Source organism: Daucus carota, chromosome 3, assembly GCF_001625215.2.
Source record: "Daucus carota subsp. sativus chromosome 3, DH1 v3.0, whole genome shotgun sequence".
Classification (NCBI taxonomy): domain Eukaryota; kingdom Viridiplantae; phylum Streptophyta; class Magnoliopsida; order Apiales; family Apiaceae; genus Daucus; species Daucus carota.
The window spans coordinates 16,539,229-16,563,891 of record NC_030383.2 but is presented as its reverse complement, the minus strand read 5'-3'; the positions used below and the strand labels follow the sequence as shown (position 1 = coordinate 16,563,891).

Below are 24,663 nucleotides of genomic sequence, written 5' to 3'. Positions count from 1 at the left end.
TAAATTGTAGTGAGTATCGTATTCAACCCCCCCTTCTACGATACTTTGGACCTAACAATTGGTATCAGAGCTTGGCTGATTGATATACAAATCAGGATCCTTATCGTACGGAAAATCAAGAACCTAGCTTTTGATATTTGATTAGGGGAAAGGTTCTTCCGGTTTGTGTTGCTGAATTTGTCCGTAGGCCTAAGCAAGGATTATCTGTCGGATACTGAACTTTGGACCGGGACTTATAAATTTATACTTTAAATTTTAATAAGTTTATTTTATAAATTTGACTTAATTTATTTTAAACTTATTAATTGAGTTTATCATGAATTAATTAAATTTATCTTATAAACTTAATTAAATTTACTTTATAAACTTTACTAAATTCAATTATAAAATTTGTTTAAATTTATTTTAGACTTGTAAAGTTTACTCTTAGACTTTATCAAGTTTATCATAAATTTTTATAAATTTATTATTTAAATTTGTATAGTTTATGATTTAAATTTAAGTTAAAATCTAGAATATAAATTTAAGAGGATTTAACTGATTATGGATATAAGTTCAAGTTCAAGGGTTCAATTTATTTTGTTTTGAAAGTTATGATTTAATTGGAGACGAGACACTTGAATATTTTCAAAAATTAAATTTATACAATAAATTTTAATATATTTACTAAATGAATTTGAAATAAATTTATTCTAAACTTATTCAGTTTATTATGAATTTATTTGAATTTATTTTTTAAATATAATTAAATTTATTTTATAGATTTGATTAAGTTTATTTTATACTTTATTTTCTTTTATCTTTTAAAATTTTTTTTTTTGAATTTATTTTCTTTATAATTTAAACTTAGTTTAAATAATCAAGTGTCCCGTAACCTTTTTAATTATTCTACTCCAAGACAAATCAGACTGACATTTAGTTGAGACAGATCAGGCTGACAGATTACAAGACAAACACCGGGTTTTCAAATACCAGATTCTCAGAACCGGTAATGGAAGTACATTGATGACCCAATCCAATTGATTACTCAAAGGATTATTGGAAGCAGTTTTCTATGTTCGACAAAGATGATTGTGATTCAAAGAAGATTCTATTGAAGACTAATTTGGTACTACTGACAGTGGATTTTGAAGAAGGTACTTCAGGCCTTGATCTGAGTAATTACTCCTACTTGATTATCAGATCACCAGATCAGGATGGGAACTGGCTTTATGTGTTGAGTGCATCTTCACAGGGCTCGGAATATGAACTTTGAATGGTACCACTGGTAGTAGGAAAAGAGAAGTTTTTACGAACGAATCTTCAAGGGATTTCAATCTAACTCAGTGATTCAGGGAAATACAATTACACAATGAATTGTATCAATGCTAAATCCATCCAGAATCAACTGAACCAAAGACAGAGAACTGTGGAGGTTTAAGGATATAATTATCGAGTTACTACCGCACCAAATCAGTTTCGTGCATTTATGTCAGAACCTTAGGATTGAACAGAAGAGTTTGTAACTGCTGAATTTGACGAAGCTCAAGTCGACGAAAGTTAACACTTTTGAAGAATGTGAGGACAGAACTTCAAGGATTAGCATAACACTGTCTGAGAGGTTTAGTCATGTGAGATTCAGATGGAATCCATTGGTTTCAAGTGGAGACTCTTCGGGGTTCAGTTCGACAGGTTGTTTGAAAACTGAGTTGGTCAGTACACACAATATTGTTTGGTATCTTTAGCAAAGAAGGGTTGCTATATATATTGAAGCCTCGACAAACAAGGATGATAGGGCTTGTCTGAAATTCAAGTGGATGTTTTGAAAGAAGCATCATAACAAGTTCTTATGCTATTTTAGGAAAGGTGTGAGATGGATCAATTGCTGATGAGAAGGATGATTATGGTTATCTGGCTATCCTAGCATTCTCTGAAGATGACTCACCTCGCACTTCTCAGGTATGAATTCTTTCTAACTATGCAATACTTATTTCTTTATATTCAAAGCATGTTATAAATCTTCGAGTAGAATTGTTTAACACACAAGCACAAGCATGATAGCATCACAATAGATAATGTTGAACTAGTATGCTAGAGCACATTCTGGTAACTAGGATTGATGATAATCTTGTGCATGTGTCTTTAGCAGATTCTTAGCATGTGTATGAATATTTAGGATTTGATTATTTGCAATGGTGAGATTAGAAGCTTTCCTTTGGAAAACAACTCTTAGTTTTAGGGGTTATGATCCTAGCATGTATAACTTTGTTAAAACATTTACTTTCAGATTCCCTAGTACAATTAGATTTGCTTATCTAATCTGAATTGTTTGTTAAGGAATTTATTTGTTCTATGATGGAATGTTTACCTTGTGTCAGTAGAACTTTTAGAACTTCATGTTAGATCTAAAACTGACTTAGGTAATAGAGATAGTATAATGCCATATAACAACGGAGTGGGATTAGTTTGGATTGATAATGTGATTATTAATTTGTCTATGATCCTTATGCTTTTCGAAGATTATTGAATATGTGTAATTCTACTTGCTACCTGTTGCACTTGTGTTAATTGGTTTAAGTAGAGAGTATTAAATCTTCTGAATTGCATAACTGCCTGTCTTGCTCTTGTCTTATCTTTGATTGTTTGCCATGTGTATTCAACATCATATATGTCTGCTTATTTTCATGTCATGAATGCATGTCTTTGTAATTGCATTGATTTTAGAAAAGCATGTTTGAGAATCACATTAGGGCAATGTCTAGATAAGAATTAGCATGTTAAGGTTGCTTCTGTTGTTACCATTGTTAAAGAAAAATCTCTAATCCATCCGGACCCAGTTATGATTGGGGACCATAGAACTCTTTCCATTTGTGATTGCAGGTTACATATGTTCCATATGATTTTTGGTGCACTCTGTTTGCTGAGTAGCTGAAATCATATATTCACCAAAAGTATCCTGTTAGCAAATGTGATCATGTGAGCAGTTCCGTCAATAATCTTTGAAAGATGACAACAAAGATTCTCTTGCAGGACATGCCTGTTTTCCTGGAATGTCATCATGGAAGCATATCTTTCTTGAAAGAGTCAAAGCACACAAATTCCTAGTATCAGACTGTTCTCTGACAAAGGACAGTATGTCAGTTCATGGAATAGTGTTTTATCTCAAATCAGGAAGGATTTGAATTTGCTCGTAGCTAATATGTAACTTCAACTGAAGATGGAGTGAACTGTTTTGATAGTGAAGCTTCATCGGATGAGTATTAGCTATGGCACTTGAAGCTCTCAAACTTGTATGTCAAAACAAGGAGCTCTTTTTATTAGTAAGAAGAGATTTGGTGAGAGGACTACCTCATTTGGAATTCATTATGGATGAAGATTATGAGGTATGTCAATAGGGAAGTCGAAGGAGCATCGCACAGAAGCAAAGATATGATCAACATTACTGAGCCGTTTCAGATGATACATATGGATTTCTACGGATCAGTTAATGTCATGTCTACAACAAATTCAGATATCGTTTTGCGATGATCATTGACTACTCTAGATTCTTTCGTGTTGTTCGTATGTGTTCAAAAGACAAGACGTCACAGATGAAGGTTGATCAAGATGAACCCTGATCATTGATAATTCCAGAAAGACACCATTCTTGTCAGTGGCCAATCAGAAGCAAACACAAACTCTTGGTATGTGTTTGGAGGAAAATGCCTCTTTGCAAGTCCTGCATTCGAAGATCAAAGAATATTTTCCTCAGGCTACTCTATGGAGTCTACAATCTACCGGGTGAGTGTGATTGATCAATAGAAGGTGATTGTAAGTCTAGACGGGATATTGAACGACACTTTGCTCCAAGCTGTTAAAGGTGATTGTATTGGTTTAATAATGATTCAGATCCAAGCAGAATCTCTTTGCAAGGATAAGGATTATTAAGGAGATCCCAGCAACAGCTTAGGGGGAGCATTTGGTGGATCCACTAGTCAAACTCAATACCACATTAAAGATGAACATGACAATTTAAGAACGTATCTGCTTAGACAAAGGGTTTGGAGTCAATATCATTCCCGGGTTCTAGTTCTTAACTGTTTCTAACGGTTAAGAGACGACTGGGAGAGCTACTATGAAAGGATGTTATTTGTTTGGGTTTCAATCTGAAGTGAAACTTGAGGAAGATTCAGAAGCTCTTAAAGGGATCCAGATTGAGTGATTGCACAACAAGATGATCTCAATCAGTTTGAAAGCAGATTGTGCGGATTCTGATACCCTGACCTAAAGACAATTCAGTACTTAGTACTTGTCGGGTATTCAGATTCCAACTGGATGTTTTTGGCTCTGTTACGAGGGACAAGCCAATTTGGTTGCTTAGAGTTATTACAAAGGAGAAGGTTATGAAGATGATGGAAACAGAATCTTCAAGTTCAGGACTCTACATCTTAGGGGACTCAACGACCTTCATGATTGAACTAAAGCACCATTGACGAGACTCGGGTTCAGGATATTACAGTGAGCTAGAAGATGAAACTTCATGCAACATTTCGAGGACTTTGCAGTTGCAGATCCAACGGAGTTTGTATGCTCTTTCTTCACCAGCTCTCTATGAGTTGTTATCCAAGACCTGATGATAGTCACAGACATGGTATGACTTCTGACTAGCATATTATTCTAATATTTGTTTGCTAGAGTCATATTTGGTATCCAAATTATTACCTCTCATGATACAAGGCACACACAATACAACTATTTGTGCTGTGATACAATGATTATATTATATGTGGACTAACGTCACTTGTGCAAGATAATTGCTAAGTGAATGCAGATTAGTGATATGATGAGTTTGTTGGAAAGTTGCAATTCTTCATGGTCTACTAGTTAGCCTAAAGAATGATGGCAATAAAAGGAAGTCAAGGATCTTTTGAATATGCGCATTTTGGAAGATTCTAGACTTGCCAAGACTTATGCCAACAACCACTTGACTTGATCAGTACAAGAAAGGTACATCAACTGAAATGTCAAGTCTCAGAGGTATTCAACTTATCACTTTACTTCACTGCAAGTAGATCACATACTATATTTTCTATAAGGCATTACTTCTTTCATGAGCATGTCTATCATATTTCTTGAATGAATTCATGAGTATTAAATTGTCTATACATAGGACTTGTGAATTTATTTAAAATCCAGTACCTCTTGCTTTTTGCTATTATATATGATTGCCATGTTTATTGATTTGCATGCTTAGATGGTGATTATATGTTTTAGCATGAGTATTTGTTATTTCAAATTATTTAAATTGTGTTGCATGACAATTAAGTGACTTATTTGTTCATGATTTAAATGATTAGAGATGACATGAAGCATGACTTAATTATGTTATCTTTCTTGATCTATACCTATTTAACAATTTGTATCTAGTAGAGAACTTTGTCATAATCAAGTTGTGATATATCTGTATTTGTGAACATACTTAGGATTATTTTCTAGGTTGAATTCATTTTTATAGGTATAAAATCTGAAGCATGACTTATTCGTTTCTAGACTTGTGACTTGTATCAGTAATTGGTATCTAGTTTGAATCTAGTTAGAATTTAGTCATGATATACTAGTATTTGTGGAGTTACTTAGATTCTCTCTAGGCTAAATCCATTTATATTAGTGTATATATTTGAAGCATAGCTATTTGTGTTAGATATTTGATGATTTATTAATTGGTATTTTATTTCATGTCTAACTGCATATAGGTGTGATACTTTTAGTGTTAGTGATATTTTGCATGCTTATATATAGATCACTAATATTAAGTGTTAATATTTTCTGCGAGGAGTTGTGTGAGTTTACTTGTACTTAATGCTTACATGTATAGGACTCGTGAACTTTTCTTCAACTTTCCCTCGGGCTTGCGAATATCTTTGTATGATTGTCATGATTTTAGTTGTTATATGCTGATATGATAATTATATGATATTGCATAGGTAATTATTATTTTATCTTAGTTAAATTGTGATCCACAATTATATGCTTATTTGTTTCATGATTAACTTTGATAGAATAATAGAAGCATGATTAATTCATTTTTGAAATATTTAATTGGTATCTATTTTTGATGCTTTATTAATGTTTTATTTGTGAATTGATTGTGATGTATTGGCACTGGTGAAATATTGTTGCATATTTCTTAAAACCACTAGTGCTAATATATTTTAGGTGTTTAATATTCTGAGTACAAGGGAGACAACATAATCTTTATTCAGTCTCATATTTATGTTGTGGAGTGGTGAGTTTCTTCAAAGAAATTTTATTATCAATTGATTTCAACAATTGGTATCCACTACTCTATTTCATAAATATTTCTTAGCATATTTTGCATCTATACATGTAGCGTCATAGGACGAGACATCGATTATCTTGTATTTGTGTACTTGGTGATCTTTGTCACTTGCAGCGTCTGTTTTGATGATGTGCTAGTATGAGGCCTTTTCACTAATTAGTGTGGCGAGTGCTTTATACACTGTAGCGCATAAATTTTCTTGTTTCCTTTTTAAATTATAGTGAGAAACAGGAGTCTGTGTCTTTTTCAAAAGACAAGTTCATTTAAACCTTTTATGCATAGATTCAGACTCTCGTACTCAAACCAGTTTTTAATGGAAAACTTTGATTCTTTCATCGGTTGTGATTGTCATTCTTTATGCAAATCATTTTTACAATCACAACTGATTCATTTTTTCTCAAAAGATTAAATGCAATTGCTTTCATTTAAAATCATAGATTTTCTAAAATGCATTTATATCTCTTTCTGTTCTTCGGAACTTAATCAGCCTCTTGGCTTTCCTAGATAGTCATAAGGTTGAAAACCCACAATCTTTATCCCAGACTATAAAACCAAATTCAGAACACATCCAAACTTTCTCCCTGAAGTGATAAGGAACTTATTAGACTAGAGGTCAATGAGGGAGAAACTGTACTTGTTGCAGCAAATAAGGATGTGAGGGATAGTGTACCCACAGCTCTACCTCTCAAGAAGAAAAGGTGCTTTTGAACTTGAGGTAACTGTTGCTCATCTATATTTTCTCAAAAGAATATAGAGCTGAAAAGGCAATAAAACAGTCTCTGGAATCATTCTCTCAACAGGATGAGTCCATTGAAATTCGCTCGTCAGCCAGAGCATCTTGTATTGAGTCAAGCACATCATCAGTAGTCACTCTGATGAAGAGCCTAAACTGAAAATTTTATGGACACAATACAAGAGAGTGCACAGTAAGGTTAAAGGTTTTGTTCCAGAAGCAACTTCTTCATTCACCATTTTACGGTAAATAAGATGGTTGATGCCTTTACAGGTGTAAGGAGGAAACGAGGATCTCAATTGCCAAATCTTCAGGATTCTCGTCTCCCTCCCCAGATAAGAACAGATCTGGATCCAATCGGAATGGATTTCCTATTTATAGGAGATCGGCAACTCTCTGACTATGAGTCAATTTATTGATGAGTCAGTTGAGGATCGGGGATTTACGAAACCCCATTGCACCGCCAGTGACCTCTCTTGAAGGGGCTATGGTGATTTTCTCATGCAGGTACAAAAGACCATACTTTGAGTGCTGAGAGAAACACTGTGAGCCAAACACTGAGAGTTAAACACTTGGTGAGATTCTGAGAAGAACTAGTGAGATATCAAAATGAGAAATATGTGAGCATGAGTGAGTGCAAACACATAGGATTTTGAGAAGAGTGAAACACTTGTGAGGTACATATAATAATAATTGGTATTGAAAGCTCACAAGCTGTTGAAAGAATTGACGGAAGCAACTACGGTTCATTCCATTTCATGTTGTGAACTTATGGTTGATGATTCTCTTGAATCAAGTGTCTTCACAGACATTGAGGGGGACTTAGGCCTTTGCCATAATTAAGCCTTTGTCTAACCTCCCAGAGCAAACAACTCTGGATCCTTAATTGGATAAGCCACTTAGTGGTTGGCAACTTGTGGACCATGATTCGGATTTATCTGATGAGTCTATAGGGACTGGGAATTACGAACTCCCATTGCACCACCGGTGACCCCCTTTAAGGGTGGCTAAGGTGATTTTCTTGCAGGTACTCAGCATTTTGGAAGCTCAGTATTTGTGTGGAGAGATACACTTACAGAACTCGTGATTGACACCCTTACCCAAAAACCGAGAGAAATTTGAGTGTCGAGTGATACACCTGCAGAACATTTAGTGAGATAACCACTGATTACCAAATTTATACCTAAAGGCAAAGTGGATACTTACACTGAAATGTTCGACTGACTGCCGTTGGAGCCATGTTGAGATGTTATCGAAACCATACCAGGGATCTAACAATTGGTATTGCGACCTAACAATATCGGGAAGCTTTATCATTTGGTAACACCAAAGGGACACGATTGTCAGATTTTACTCATTACTTTTCCGTTTGGAACCTATTCTTTCAGGATAAGGACCAACCCAATCAAAGTAAACCCTTCTTCTGAGATCTTTCTTCAACCCCAGCTTTAGCGTTGTTTATTCTTTATGGGGAGATTATCTTTTAGTACAGGAAGTATTGTACACTTTCTTTGACCTATTTGATACCACATATCCTCGGAGGATTCCACAACTAAGGGGGAGAATATATTTAGGGGGAGAATATATGAAAGGGGGAAGAAAAAGTAAGTTAGCTTTCTTTTGTTGTCTACAACTAAGGGGGATTGAACTACTCTTTAGCTGTGTACTACTGAGGGGGAGATTCTTCTTTCAACTAAGGAGGAGGATTGATCTTTCATCTAAGGGGAGATAGCTACTTATCACCAAGGGGTACCTGATCAAGGTAATGGGAGGAGAAGTAATAACAACTCATGTACACCTCACCACTGTGTTGTATCCTTATTCAGGTGGTACGTGGTATGATTCCTAGGAAGTAGTGGTATTGGTTCACCACTATATTTGTCAGAGGGAGAAGCATAAGCAAAGACTTGTTTCTTTACTTTTGAGGAATCACGGTGATACATTTATTCTTCAGTAAGTGGTAGACAGGAACTTATTCATTACCACTGAAAATTTTAAAGAAGCTGCTGATTGTTCTTTGCATAATGGAATGTTTTGAATTCTCTTCAAGACAGACTATGAGGATTATCTGGCAGGTAAGAAAGGACCAGAGAAATAAAGGTGATATGCACATCTGTTGTTTCTATTCATGAAATCTGGAGATGTATTATATGATCCAGAAACTTTGTAGCATTATTTACTAGTCCAGGACTTTACTTTTTCTAGTGTTAGTTGAGTTATCCTCCAGAGGATTTGCTTGTTGTGGTTAACAAACAAATAGGGGGAGATTGTAAGTCTAAATGTAAAGACAACCCTATCTGTTACATAGGGATGATAACTTAACAGTAGAACAGGACAAGTAAATAACACTACGCCTGCACCGGAATCGGATGATACGAAGACAAAGGTTGAAGAAGCCATCTACAGTCTTGAAGGAATAAGTTCACTGGAAGAAGTTCATTAATATGTTCATGCCTCAGTGAAGAATAAAGATTGAAGTATTCAAGATTGTTGAAGCAATGAAGATGTTGTCCAAGTACTCGAAAGATTTCAGTGCAACCCCTGAAGCAAGATATTTCTATATATCTTGGTTGGTTATTTATAATCAACAAACTGAAGCATAAACTAACCCGGAACCGACTGATCAATGTTTGCTGACAAAGACGGTACAATGTTTAACTTCAGTGTTAGTCGCTTGTGAACCAGACCAGTGCACTAAGCGTCAGCACGTACGGAGCTTTGCAAAGTATTTATCGATCGAAGAATTGATTCAGTCATATCAAGTCATTTGTTCCAAAGCCAAGTCAAGCCAAGCCAAATGCCAGCTATGCCAATGCTTACTGCTCAAATGCCATATGTCAAAGCTTCCACAGAAAGCCATATCAGTGACATTTTATATATGTATGCACTTATATATTTGTATATGTACAAATATAATTATATATGTATATATGTATATTTAATTAAATATAATATATATAATATATATGTATATATGTTTTTTAAACATATGTATATGTATATTTATATGTATATATATTTAAATAAATATATATGTATATAGTATATGTATTTATATTTTACATAAGCAATTATATAATTAAGTGTATATATATATTATATTACGTGCATAAATATATCTATATTTAGAGAGAGTTATATATATCTTTATATATATATTTATATTTATATTTACACATAGTTATATGTATATTATATATATTTAAATATATGAGAATATATTTAAATATATGTGTATATATATGTTACTATATGTTTATATAAATATTATATATATGTATATATTTATATATACTTTTCTTTATATATATTTATGTTTATATTTATATTTATAAATAACTATATATATCTCTATATATATTTATATATATATTACATTTGTATTTACATATAATTATATATTATATATATTTAAATATATGAGAATATATTTAAATATATGTACATATATTATTATATGTTCATATAAATAAAATATATATATGTGTGTGTATATTTATATATATTTTTATTTATTAATATAATAACAACATAATATATTATATTATATATATTATGCATGCATGTGATGATGTCAGGTGTCTAGGGCAACCTAGGGTTTGCATGTGAGGGAGGAGAGATAACAGTGGAGCTCTCTACTGTATCAAGCGCAAGTTCACTACACTTAGAATATTTTCTATATATTTCTATATATTTTGGGAGCTTCTGGGCTAAAACCGACCACCCAAAGTCATTTACGACCGCATGGTCATTACCGACCTCCTTGCTTTGGTCGGTTTTCTGGGCAAATTGCTTGCCACAACTGGTCGGTTTTAGCTTTAGTGGTCGGTTTTCTGGGTTTTAGGATATGAATTTGGTCGGAAATGTATACATCTAGTCGGTTTTCTTGGTTCTTTTTTACCATTCTTGGTCGGAAATGAGCAAATTTGGTCGGTTTTCTGGGGAGAAAATTTCAAAAAAAAATGTAGTGTTTTCATTGTAAACTATACCATATCCCTGTTATTTTACCAAACCAACAATGCACATACAATATTCAATTCCAAACCCAAAATCAAGAATCATATCCATTAAAATTCAGTATGACATAATTTAAAAGCCAACAAGCATTCATATATTTACAAAAGAACAATTATATAATTCAGTACGACATAAATGTTACAGCTGAACAATCAGTCAAAAGCCAACAATCATATACATTGCAGCTAAACAATCAAAAGCCAAAAGCAATGTTTTAACAAAATCAGCATCCCTACCAATAATGCATCTAGCTAGGTAGCTTCATTTCAATCTTCCTCATCTCCATCACCATCATCATCCCCATCAATGTCATTCTTCGAACTCTCACCATCGGTGACATCCTTAGTCGCCTCCGCAATTGCCTGCAATAATTAGAAAATTTATATGCTTGCATATAATCACAAAGATATACAACAAAAGCCTTAACTCTCAGACATTATAACAATAGAGAATTAGAAAGAATATCATTAACATTTTGTGTTGTTGCAAAATAGAAGGCCAGCCAAATTCTGTCCTAATGTATTTAGTTGACTAGCAAATCCTTCAGATTTCTTTAATTATTTACCATGTGATCCATGGACATGTCAAATGAAGATAACTTCTCACATAGCAAATTTCGTTTCCAATCAAACATTACTGTATACCCTAGTAAGGAGCAGCTGAAGATAATGACTGAACAGCCGAGAGAAGAAGATACACAATGTTACAAAATATTATGCCTACAAAAAAAAACAACCTAATTACTATATATGTATTGCCTAGTAACTATTCATTGCATTACTTGACATATCTGTATACACAGCATCTAGCTTTCACAATAAACCAGGAAGCATTTAGGAGCAGAAATTCATAAAGTATAAACATCATACATCATTTCTCTTAGTTTCCTAAAAGAAATCCTTTTTAGAGAAAGTCACAGAAACAACAGGAAGTGAAGTCTGCTAATTAGAATACTCTATATTTCATTATATTTCATTAGTATCTAATTAGTCTTGTATGAGTTCTATTCTTATATCTTTTACAAAATAACCTAAATTCCAGTCTATTCTATTCAAGAACCGACATTAGTGTCATCGGAAGCGAAACAAAAGGGATATAGTAATAGTACTATTGGAAACATAATATGATTAAGAGCTTGATAATGAGCCGTACCTCTTTCCTCTCCTACAATTTTAGTTCCTGATGCTGCATGTGAAATAGCTTTTTCCATAATATGTTGGTCATTTCGTTTGGGGACAATGATATATGCCGATTTCTCTTTGCTGCTAGTTCTTTTTGCAGTATCTCTTGTAATATACTGTGAGCAGAGACATATAGTTAACAAGTGGAATGCATCACCAGTAATCCAATACTTTCACTCGTGCAGACCTGAGCATTTAAATTACCAGATAGTGGAAATGCATTAAAAAAGACCTTTTAATTTAATAGAACTTGCTTTCTAATAGGTTGCATGGTCCATCAAAAATATAGACCACACGACACAGTTTCTTGTCAACAGTGTGATTGAAAGCAATAGCATTTCCATGAGAAATGTGATCACCAAGTAATATTAAGTTGCAAAATAGCCTCAAATAGATGTGAAGTGACAATCCAAATTGCAGCATACATATGAAACAACATAAAATTAAATAAACACCCTGTAGCACATATATAAATATCTAACAATAAAGGCACTTCCTAGCTTAGTTCTTCACTATAATTTTGCTCTATAATATATTGCTGGAACAACAGTATCATCTATAATATATTGCTGGAACAACAGTATCATCTATAACAATCACATATTCTATACAGAGCGAGACCACCACAGTAATCATAAATTGAAAAATGCCATCAAACTATTAATCAAGTGCCCACAAAATTACCATTCGTAGATGTTTATCTTAAATACTACCAACAACTTGAAGGGAAAATTTCAAAACTGGAAGAGAAAAGGAATAAAAGTGTCGCAGACCTTGTTTTTCTCAGAACCCCGTCTAACAGCAACTGAGAAACAGAAGTTCCGGATGATATTCCACCAGTCCTGGCAGGCATCCCATTAGCCAAAAATCTCTGCTATCATAAACATAAAGTTGCGACTTGTAAGCACATCAAACATAAATTAATTAATTGATGATTAGCACTTAGCATAACAAATAGATGATAATATGTAGGATTATACATAAATGTCAATGAAATATACAGAAACATCAATCCTAGCTAGTCTTGTAAATCAAGTACACAAACACAAACAACCACAAATACTTTAAACACACGGCAATCCTAGCTAGTTATAAGCTTGTAATCCTTTGTTCAATAACATAAATTCAATAACAAAACACCCACAAATACTTTAAACCAAACACCCATATTAATTACGTGTACAAAACACCCACAAATCACTGCACAAACACACAAACATACAAAACAACTAAAACACAAACACAAACAGAGCAACCACATGACAGATTAGGCCAGATACAAAAACAGAGCAAAAAAATCATATAAACAGATCATAAAACTAAAACAACTAAACTTCAGCCAGATTAATGCAAAAATAAACATATAGGAACCAGATTAAAGCAAATTACAACAAATCAGAGCCAAAAAAAAAATCAAAACCCTAAAATAAGCATAGTGTAATGAGAGAGATACGACCATAAACTATACATATAGAGCAGAAACTATAACACATGTATAAAGTATAACCCAGATTATAAACCCTAAAATAAGCATATAATGTACAGGGAGAGAGAGATACACAGAGAGAGAGAGGCGGAGAGAGAGCTTACAGAGAGAGAGCTTACACAGAGAGAGAGAGCCGGCAGAGATGAGAGAGAGAGAGAGAGAGTTGAGAGAGACAAGACCGGAGAGAGGAGAGAGCTGGGGGAGATAACTGATCGAGACGTTAGGAGGGTTTTAATCGAAATAAAAGAGAACGACGCCGTATACACACAAAACGACGTCGTTTAAGCTGGGCGGGGGTTTTAACTTTTCATGAAAAAAGAACCGGGGAAAGCGAAAAACAAGACCGGAGAGAGGAGAGAGCTGGGGGAGATAACTGATCGAGACGTTAGGAGGGTTTTAATCGAAATAAAAGAGAACGACGCCGTATACACACAAAACGACGTCGTTTAAGCTGGGCGGGGGTTTTAACTTTTCATGAAAAAAGAACCGGGGAAAGCGAAAAAATAAAAAATCACGCGAAATCGAACCCGCGACCCCTGAGTACCAAGTACAGTGCTCAACCATCAGACCAGCCACAACATTAAGTTCAGATTGAAGGGACTTATATATATACCTACCTTTATTTTACAAAATAAAATAAATAAATAATCAGTTTTCATTATAATATTCCTTCAACTAATGTTTAAAATGATTAATTTTAAGGACCAATATAAGTTAAGTAATTATATTCATATCCGTACAGTTTGATCATTTAAATTATTTATTTATTTTTTTTAGAAAAAATAACCCTACGTTCATATTTAAGTATAACCTAATATTTTCGCTATAATATCTTAACAAATAAAATCCTATTGAATTGATTTTTGGTATATAACTACGATGAGTACTTAATTTAGGATCCGTACGGTTGGATCGTCTAAAAAACAAATTTATTTTTTTGTAAAAAAATAACCCTACGTCTATATTTAAGAATAACATAATATTTTTGTTATAATATTTCAACAAATAAAATCCTATTAACTTGAATTTTGGTATATAACTACGATGAGTACTTAATTTACGATCCGTACGGTTGGATCGCCTAAAAAAATTTATTTTTTTATAAAAAAAATAACCCTACGTCTATATTTAAGAATAACATAATATTTTCATTATAATGTCTCAACGAATAAAATCCTATTGACTTGATTTTTGGTATATAACTACAATGAGTACTTAATTTACGATCCGTACGGTTGGATCGCCTAAAAAACAAATTAATATTTCGGAAGTGTACAACCTAGGATAAGTTCTGATAAAATCCAAACCCTGAACTCCGACATTCACTACAATGCATGATTCGTAACTGAAAAGCGTCTTTATAATTTTTTTATATTTTTCTTCTTTTGCTATTATGATTAGTACCCTAAATTAGAGCATATCACAAAGATTCTATATGTTTCTGTTGTTTGAATAATTAATTTGAAATTAGTTAGTTAGTATTTATAATTTGTTAAGAAAATAAAAATATTTTAAAAATCAAATATTAAGTGATGAATAATTTTTTATTAAATTATTAACTGATTAAAAGCTAGTTTCAATATTTTTCAATTTTATTAATAGTTTTCTTAGCCGAATAAAATTTTATTATTTTTCTCACAAGTCATAACCGACCGCCAAGGTTTTACATCGGTCGGAAATGATGATTTTATTGGTCGGTTTTCTGCACTTGAGTGACTGGTCGGAAATGGTTTAAATTTGGACGGTTTTCTGTGTTAAAATTATGAGTTTGGTCGGAAATGTGTTGCATGTGGTCGGTTTTCTGTGTTAAAATTATGAGTTTGGTCGGAAATATATGTGGTCGGTTTTCTGGTTGTGCAATATTTTTAGTTTTTTTTAATAGTTTACATAATCGAATAGAATTTATTGTTTTTCTAAGAAGTCAAAACCGACCGCCAGGGTTTTAATTCGGTCGAAAACGAAGCAAGTCATTTCCGACCGCCGTCGGTCGGAAATAAAGCTGGGCTCCACCACGTCCCCACTCAGCCAATCACAAGGCGACAACGAGTAAGAAGCTGACCAATTATTTTAAAACCAGTCAAGGTGGTCGGAAATGACCACAGGCGGTCGGAAATGTGTCGGTCGGTTTTACCGACGTGGCGTCCATGTCAGCTGACGGACGTTGGGGAGCGGGACCCACACCCATTATAACCGACCGATTTGGTGCGGTCGGTAATGGCGGTCGTAAATGACGCCATTTTTTACGACCGATCGTGTTTGGTCGGTAAGTCGGTCGGAAATGCCCGCTTTTTTTCCGACCACTTTGGTCGGTCGGAAATTTTGGTCGGAAATGCCCGCTTTTCTAGTAGTGGGTAGCTGATGTTACAATACTGCCTAACCGTGCCCAAAGAGTGGACTTTAGTACACCGTATCTGGAATCAGAAGTTGTGATGCTTAGACGAGTAAAATATGGTGGAGACAGTGATATTTCGATATTTTTGAAGCAGTTTGCTTTATATCTCTGGCTAACAGTTGCACTTTCTTGTCTTTTTATGGGTGTGATGATTCTAATATTGGAGCACCGTGCAAATGACCCGGGAAAACTTGAAAAGGCGATTTGGTTTCCATTTGGCTCTCTTGTTTTTGCTGAAAGTAAGGTTTTTATACTCAATAGTTTCTATGAACTTTTCTGCTTTCTCAGTTTGTTTATTACTTGCTAATGTCTGAATTGGTGTTTGACAGGGAATTTGGTTACTAGCAAATGGTCTCAATTTGTATTTGTGATCTGGCTGTTTACGGCATATATTGTGATGCAGAGTTACACAGCCAACTTATCTTCAAATATGACTTTTTTTCGGCTACAAAATTCAACAACAAGCTTTTTTGTATTGGTTTCCAAGATGGTTCTTTCGTGAAGGAGATACTAATCAAGAGATTGGACTTCAACATATTGAGGATTAAGTCTTATGCAAGTGTGGATCAATATCATGATGCTCTTTCCAAGGGATGCCAGAACGGAGGAGTTGATGCTGTACTTGATGAGCTTCCCTTCATCAAGATCTTTCTCGATAAATATGGTAGAACAATCCTATACTGCCATCTGTTTCATCATTTCATGTAAGGAAATTGTTAATGTTTCCTAATTGAGAATCAAGTCTTTTCACTTCCAACTAAGCCAATATCATTCTTAGACTTGTATTTTGAAACTAATTTTGTTGATATAAATAGATAATAAAATGTAAAGGTTAAATTTTTGTTTCACGATTTCTACTTTTTTTCCAAACACTTTAATCACTTATAAGTCTTAACTAACTTCTACTTCACTTTTTTTTTACTTATAAGTAAGAAGCGTTAATTTTAAACTCACCCAAACGGCCTCAAAATATGAAAAATTTGATGTAAAATTAATTAAATAATAATCATCACATATTAATAACATAATATATTTATAAATAGATAATAAAATGTAAAGGTTAAATTTTCATGAGAACATATAATCGGTTTGTTAATATAATTTAATTAAAATTCAACTCATTAATACTAATATATTAATAAAATGATGTTAAAATTTAAATAATAAATTATGAATTATATACTCGCCCGTGCTTCGCAAGGGTTATAGGCTAGTATAAAACAATACTACACCCACTACATCCTCCCATTATCTCCATTATATAATAATAAAAACACTATTACACCCACTACTTTACTCCACTATCTCAAATCTATTAGTATTAAAAATTTTGTGGGTCCTACCACTTTACCCACTTTCCACCTAATTTTACTCATTTCTTAAATTTTTTTTGGTCTCCGTGTCCGATCCCAATGTATATAATTCATTGGGACGGAGAGAGTATAATCGACTCTTTTTATTTGGACTTGCAGCGGACATTGTTATTTTTGTTTGTTTTGTCGTTGTTGTCTTGAATCACTGTTGTTATACGCAAAAATCACCATGAAGACCCGGCCCATAAAAGAAGACTATGATGGGCTCAAGAGTGGACCAAGCCCAAGCTAGCCATGTTAGTCAGAAGAGACCACTTCAAGAAAATTGGGCGCGCCTTATCTTCAGGGCGCGCCAAGTTGAAACTTACAGAGAAAGATCGTCATTTGAAGGGCAGAAGGGGACATATTTTACCTAGGGGGATGCCCTTGGGTATGTATAGATCCTACTGTTAATTTGTCGAAGACTCTACCTTGTAGTCTGAGGAGTTGCCCTCCTTGGGAGATAGAGAATGAAGATTAGAGGAGGCCTTGCTCTGTAGTCTGGCGAGTTGTCCTTGTCGGGGAGCTTGTGGAACCTTCTCGAAGATACGCCCTGGAAGGCTCTATCTCTGTAGTCTGGCGGGTTGTCCCTGTCGGGGAGTAGAGAAGTGCCCTTGCATTTGGGGTAAGTTTTGGGTGCTCGAGAGTCTACAAGGCCCAAGACTAGGCTTCATCGTATTGGGCCCCTTTCAGGAGGAAGATAGTAGAAGGGGAAGCCTAATCCTAATAGGTTTAGGTTTCCTTAGGAGAAAAGAACTACGTATTGGCTTGATCCCCTATAAATATAGGGGTACGTAGGCAAATTAGGGGGACACGAGTTGGGAGCACCTGGAGGCAACTCGAAACCCTAATCTCAGCCACCCCTAAAATTTCATCACCACCGCTTAGCCACCATCATAGATCTTGATTCCGGCCACGAACCTCAAATTTTGTTAACTACCAAATTCCTCCGTTAACAAATTGGCGCTAGAAGGAGGGGCTATTCTAGATCTTTCGTTTGTGGAGGACAAACGATCGTCACAGACGTACTCAAACCACGGTTGGTTATTCATCAATAATCAAATCACAAGTCGGCCAAGGGCGAACTGGTGGATGGTTGTTTTTACTGGATACTTATCATGTGTCATTACCTTTAGCCATTAAACATCAAATTAGACATGGTCGTGGCTGCATGTTTTCTGGATGTGGCACGCAAACTGGATTCCGAACTATCTCCGATCTACTAAAGATAAGCTTTCTTCTCTATTATTTAAATTTTTCACAATTTCATATATAATGGTTTTATCTTTTTTATAAAATTAACAAAGTTTCTGGCGTGATATTTGTATTTTATTATCAAATCTTTAGTGAAAAATTTGTAAAAGAAAACAAGTGTGTTCTAATATCACATACAGGGAGTGATAACTTATGATTGCTGCAGGACAGATCCCGGGATCAATTTATGATGGCCGCCACGATAAAGACTTAACCTTACAGAATAAAAGGCTTGATCACGTTGGCGACAGAAGTCAACCCTAAAATTCGCATGAGGAAAGTGTGGAGATATAATAAAGATAAAGAAAAGATAGTATCGGACGCTATGAGGGGGCAAGTTCATCCACCTGGGAGGACATAACCAGTACCTTACGGAATGAATCAAGAAGCATGACCCATGAGATTGAAATTTGGAGAGAGTATGTGGGAATTCTTGTTCTTGTAAATAAGTCCCAAGCAGCAGGAATAACAAACTACGCGGATATCAAGATAAGTTTTCTTTTTCTTTATCTTTTTCTTAATTTTTAATTATCGCAATTATCGCAATTACATATATAATACTGCTCATTAATTGTGCTTTATTTATTTATTTATTTATTTATTTTATCTCATTGTTATGAAGTGCACACGTCTAGAACTTATTATAATTATTAGACATTATACATGTCTAATGCTTATTTTTCATTCATGATTATTGATTCAACTTAAGAGTTTAATGTTTCTATGTGGCTAACCTGGTTAAAAAAAAAAAAGTTTATTTGCTTGGAAGATTGATAGTACATGCAGAAGCAGGCCACTGACAACAAGCCAGCAAATTGAATTTACAAAGGACATGGCCGGATAAAGAAAACAAACAAACAATGGAGTGACTCAACAATCGGTTCCGAATCAGTTGGTGAATAGATAAGTCTTTCTTACCCTTTTATTACCATAGACTATATCATGTTACGCATTAAAAAAAACATATATAATTTTTTAAGAGTTTTATATTTATGATTTATTCTTTTAAGATTTATTTTAAGTATTCAGAAATTACTAATTATTTAACGAATTTTCTTTACATTTTATATTTATGTCTTAATTGTTTTAATTAACTACTATTTGAAATAATAAAATATTATTTTATTACAACATGTACGTGGTTAACTTGACTTTTAAGCAGGAAAGCTAGGATGGTTTTGTTCCATCATGATTTGCAGGAGTCGTGAACATTTAAAAAAGGATAGAGAATTATCGTGATACAAGGAGGTGCCGTTGGACTCGAAATTGACTTCTGGAAAAAGAAGATAAGTTTCTTAATTATATTTTTTTTGGAAAAAAAGTCATTTGCTTCGAATGACTATTATCTGCACATGCATATCATAGATCTTTCATATTTATATATTTATATTTGTATGGAATCATGTTTCTAACGTAAGTGTTTTAGTTTGGGTAATATATGTATGGTGGCCGAAATTTTGGAGAAGGCAAAGTTTTTTATTCTTTTGGATAAGAAAATAGTGATTCTTCCCGAGCATTGAAAAAAGGGCGAAATCTCATTTCTAGACATGATGGTTTGACAAAAATAAGATGGGGTACATGGGGAGCTATATTCTACGGTCTCTTGGTAATATTTAATTTTGGATGAGACGTATCGCTAACAGAGATAAGTTTTTTCTAATTTTTATTTTATTTTCTGTAATATATAAATGCATTTTTTGTTAAATTATTGATTTGTATATTATGACAAATTTGTGATTGTTATAGGTATGTCATGTGTCTCTACATTTAACTCATAATATTTTTCTTATTAATAACTTGCTCTTAGCAGAAAAGTGCAGGATATATGTGTTTGCAGGGTGCCTTGACAAGAATGAAAGTTGATGCAATGTCTCTGGATACATGATGATTCGCACGTTCAAACAAAAAGATAAGTACTTTTCATTTTTATTTAGAATTTTCATTTAGTATATATATATATATATATATATATATATATATATTCTTGTCATGCATATATTTATTCTTGGATATATATGTTTTAATTTAAATATTTTATGCATAATCGAATTATATATATCTCTTATCGAGATTGGATTATTATTATGATACCACAAATATATTGATATATTTATGCGTGGTGTTTATATAATAAATGTTGTGTACCTCTAACCTAATATTTTATTTAGTAAGCTATTTTTAGACAGGATGAGAAAAAATTCAAAGAATTTCGTAAGGCGAGCCCAGGATGAAAATAATGTGAATGGGAAGGCATAGGATATTTACAAGAGTTTCTCCCCTAATAAGGTGTGTCACGAGGTAAGTGACTGAAACTCTTATTATTTTGTATCAATCAATTTTCTGTATGTGGAGAATTTTATGCAGGTTCTCTTGAAATTCTTGAGAGGCGCGCCTTCCCCTAACAGGGCGCGCCATGGGGTAAATACTAACCTTATTATTTTGCTAAATATAATTGTGATATATAATTGTATACAGAGACACGTCCAACACTCCAGTCTTCAAGATTCAGAGTAAATATATGTCACAAAACATCTTCGTAACACTGTCTTCTCCAACCTGCATCTACAAGTCAAGCTCATACTCCGAAACTGGGGGGTGATCATACAGATTAGAAGAAGGATTTGGATAAGACATGTTCTTCTCATTTATCCTCGGCTTCCGCGGCCTCATCTCCAGCATCGGCTTCCGCGGCCTCTCCTTCAGCCTCGGCTTCCGCGGCCTCATCTTCATCAATTCAGTCTTGGCTTCCGCGGCCTCTCTTTCAGCCTCGGCTTCCGCGGCCTCATCTTCATCAACTCAGCCTCGGCTTCCGCGGCCTCATCCTCAGCAACCTCGTCATTGTCTCTATCAAGCAAACACTGCCTCACCTCCATTAGGCAGAATCATCTTCATCTTCAAACAACTTCTTCAACATCGACTTCAGAGGAAATTTCTTCAACATATGGCGCGCCTAGTTAAGGAACGTCAACATCTCTGCATCAGCAAAGAACAACCAAGATAGGACATCTCAGGGGATGAAGGACATCAAGATCTCGTCGACATCTTCAATGCCACCAAGATCTGGGGGGTAGTTGTTATACGCAAAAATCACCATGAAGACCCGGCCCATAAAAGAAGACTATGATGGGCTCAAGAGTGGACCAAGCCCAAGCTAGCCATGTTAGTCAGAAGAGACCACTTCAAGAAAATTGGGCGCGCCTTATCTTCAGGGCGCGCCAAGTTGAAACTTACAGAGAAAGATCGTCATTTGAAGGGCAGAAGGGGACATATTTTACCTAGGGGGATGCCCTTGGGTGTGTATAGATCCTACTGTTAATTTGTCGAAGACTCTACCTTGTAGTCTGAGGAGTTGCCCTCCTTGGGAGATAGAGAATGAAGATTAGAGGAGGCCTTGCTCTGTAGTCTGGCGAGTTGTCCTTGTCGGGGAGCTTGTGGAACCTTCTCGAAGATACGCCCTGGAAGGCTCTATCTCTGTAGTCTGGCGGGTTGTCCCTGTCGGGGAGTAGAGAAGTGCCCTTGCATTTGGGGTAAGTTTTGGGTGCTCGAGAGTCTACAAGGCCCAAGACTAGGCTTCATCGTATTGGGCCCCTTTCAGGAGGAAGATAGTAGAAGGGGAAGCCTAATCCTAATAGGTTTAGGTTTCCTTAGGAGAAAAGAACTACGTATTGGCTTGATCCCCTATAAATATAGGGGTACGTAGGCAAATTAGGGGGACACGAGTTGGGAGCACCTGGAGGCAACTCGAAACCCTAATCTCAGCCACCCCTAAAATTTCATCACCACCGCTTAGCCACCATCATAGATCTTGATTCCGGCCACGAACCTCAAATTTTGTTAACTACCAAATTCCTCCGTTAACAACTGTCATTGACTTGGGGACAAATACTGTATGCGGGTCTGGCCGGTGTAAGCGCGGCGAGGTTAAATTCATTTGTAAGTATGTATATCACAAGTACTTCGGATTATCCTTGCTTTAAGGTACATGAAATTAAATACAAAATTCTTCATTCATTTAAATAATATATGTAAAAGTTTTATTGAAATGAACCCGAATTAAAACATCTCACTTCGATTCCTAATTATTTATACATAGATTGAGAATTTTTTTCAAAAATACCCAAATCCACTTAATATATTATATTATATTAATATATTACATACAAAGTAAAAATTTCTAAAAATACAAGACAGAAGTCTGAATCATATTTTTTTATAACCGATTAGTCCCTCCTAAGTCTTGACCTGTCTCTCACTCTTATTATTCGATTTATCTAATAATCTTTTTTTTTTGTAGAGTAAGTATAAACACAGGGGAGCTAAACTCTTCCACTTGACACCTCCTCAATCACCTGGTTCTGTATTTAAGACATATTTATTAATTTTAATCCTTATTAATGGAGAAGTAACCATAATTTGTTTACTCCAAAAGTATTAACTTAATTATTATTTTATATTTACTTGATACATTATATGCTGAAGGTTTTACAGGAACAACCAACAAAGTTTTTCAGTTGCATTTTTCGTAATAACATTAAGCTACAGATTTTACTTTACCGCTTTATTAGTAAGATAAAATTCATGAATTAAATTTTAGTGGATCGGATCTCCGACCCGATTATCCACAATCCGAATGAACCGGATATGGATTGACTTGTAGAATATCGAACTCCTGATCCAATTTGATCTGAATCCAATAAAACTAAATAAATTAGAATATGAATTTAACTATCAATCCAAATCCGATCAGTTTACCTGCCCAAACCAAAGGCCCAACAACTCTTACATTTTAGACATTAATGAAATATAGCCGGTTTTGAAATATCAACACTTCTTCACGTGACAATGTCTATGAAGTAAAGAAGGGAAAGGTATTGAAAGATATGACCCACACCACTCAGAAGGATGTCAGTTTGTTAGAGCTAGCATTTGGAATGTTTTCCAATCAAGTTTTTAATTTCGTAATCAGACCCAAAAGATTATGTCATAACATTGAAGTAAAGTCATCAAAATGACATAATTTTTCATTAGCGATAAACGAAATCACAATATAAAATAAAAAAATTATGATGTTAAATTATTTTACAAATTTGGTTTTGATCTAGAGAGAGAATCGAAATTCGCGAGATTAATTTTATATTTAATTGTTTTAAATTATATAATTTCAAAAACTTACATTTTACTAAATTAATATAGTTTATTATTTAACAATACTAATGATTTTTTAAAATAAATTGACATGTGAATTATATCACAATTCATTACTGATGGAAAAGAGAATGATGATTTTTACAACAAACGCCTACAAAAATAATGAATTAGGCTGATTTCCTTTCCCGTTGCTAGTTACCTCTCACCAAACGCCTCTAAGTCTTTTGATTGCAGTCTTAAAATTATTATTTTTTAAAATTTTTTTAATAAAAAATAGATTATTGACATTTTTAAATTAAGAATGAAAGTTTCAAAATAATGATTGTAATTATGTAGTCAAATAATTTATAATTATTTTAAAACAAAGGCAGTAGAATATAAATAAAGAGAAGTAGTGTTGGAATATATTATAGTATTATTTTTTTAACAATGATTCATGAGTCTTTATTCAAAAAAAAAAACAATGATTTATGAGTGGATCCTTATGTACTCTACCGCCGACTCGGTACTACTCCCTCCGTCTCAACAGATTCTTTACAGTTTCCTTTTTGGGATGTCCCATCCAATTCTTTACATTCCAAAACTTACCAAAAATAGTCAATGGGTCCCACCACTACCCAACTTTTCTTTCCCTTTCACACTACTTTTCCTTCCTTTTCACACTACTTTTACTCCATTATCTCTCTTTTATAATTTAAAAATTAATGGGTCCCACCACTTCATCCACTTTTCTTTCTCTTTTCCACTACTTTATACATATTTCTTAACCTCCGTGCCCAAACCAAACGTAAAGAAATGGCCG

General features: G+C 34.2%; 1 long non-coding RNA gene across 1 annotated transcript; it reads right to left on the bottom strand.

Moving 5' to 3' along the window:
• Positions 1-11,082: 11,082 nt before the first annotated feature.
• LOC108211926 (uncharacterized) lies at positions 11,083-13,993 on the bottom strand. The gene is made up of 4 exons (XR_001805137.2): positions 13,835-13,993; positions 13,003-13,100; positions 12,201-12,345; positions 11,083-11,410 (listed from the first exon to the last, which is right to left on the bottom strand). It is a non-coding gene; the product is annotated as an uncharacterized LOC108211926 (long non-coding RNA).
• Positions 13,994-24,663: the final 10,670 nt, after the last annotated feature.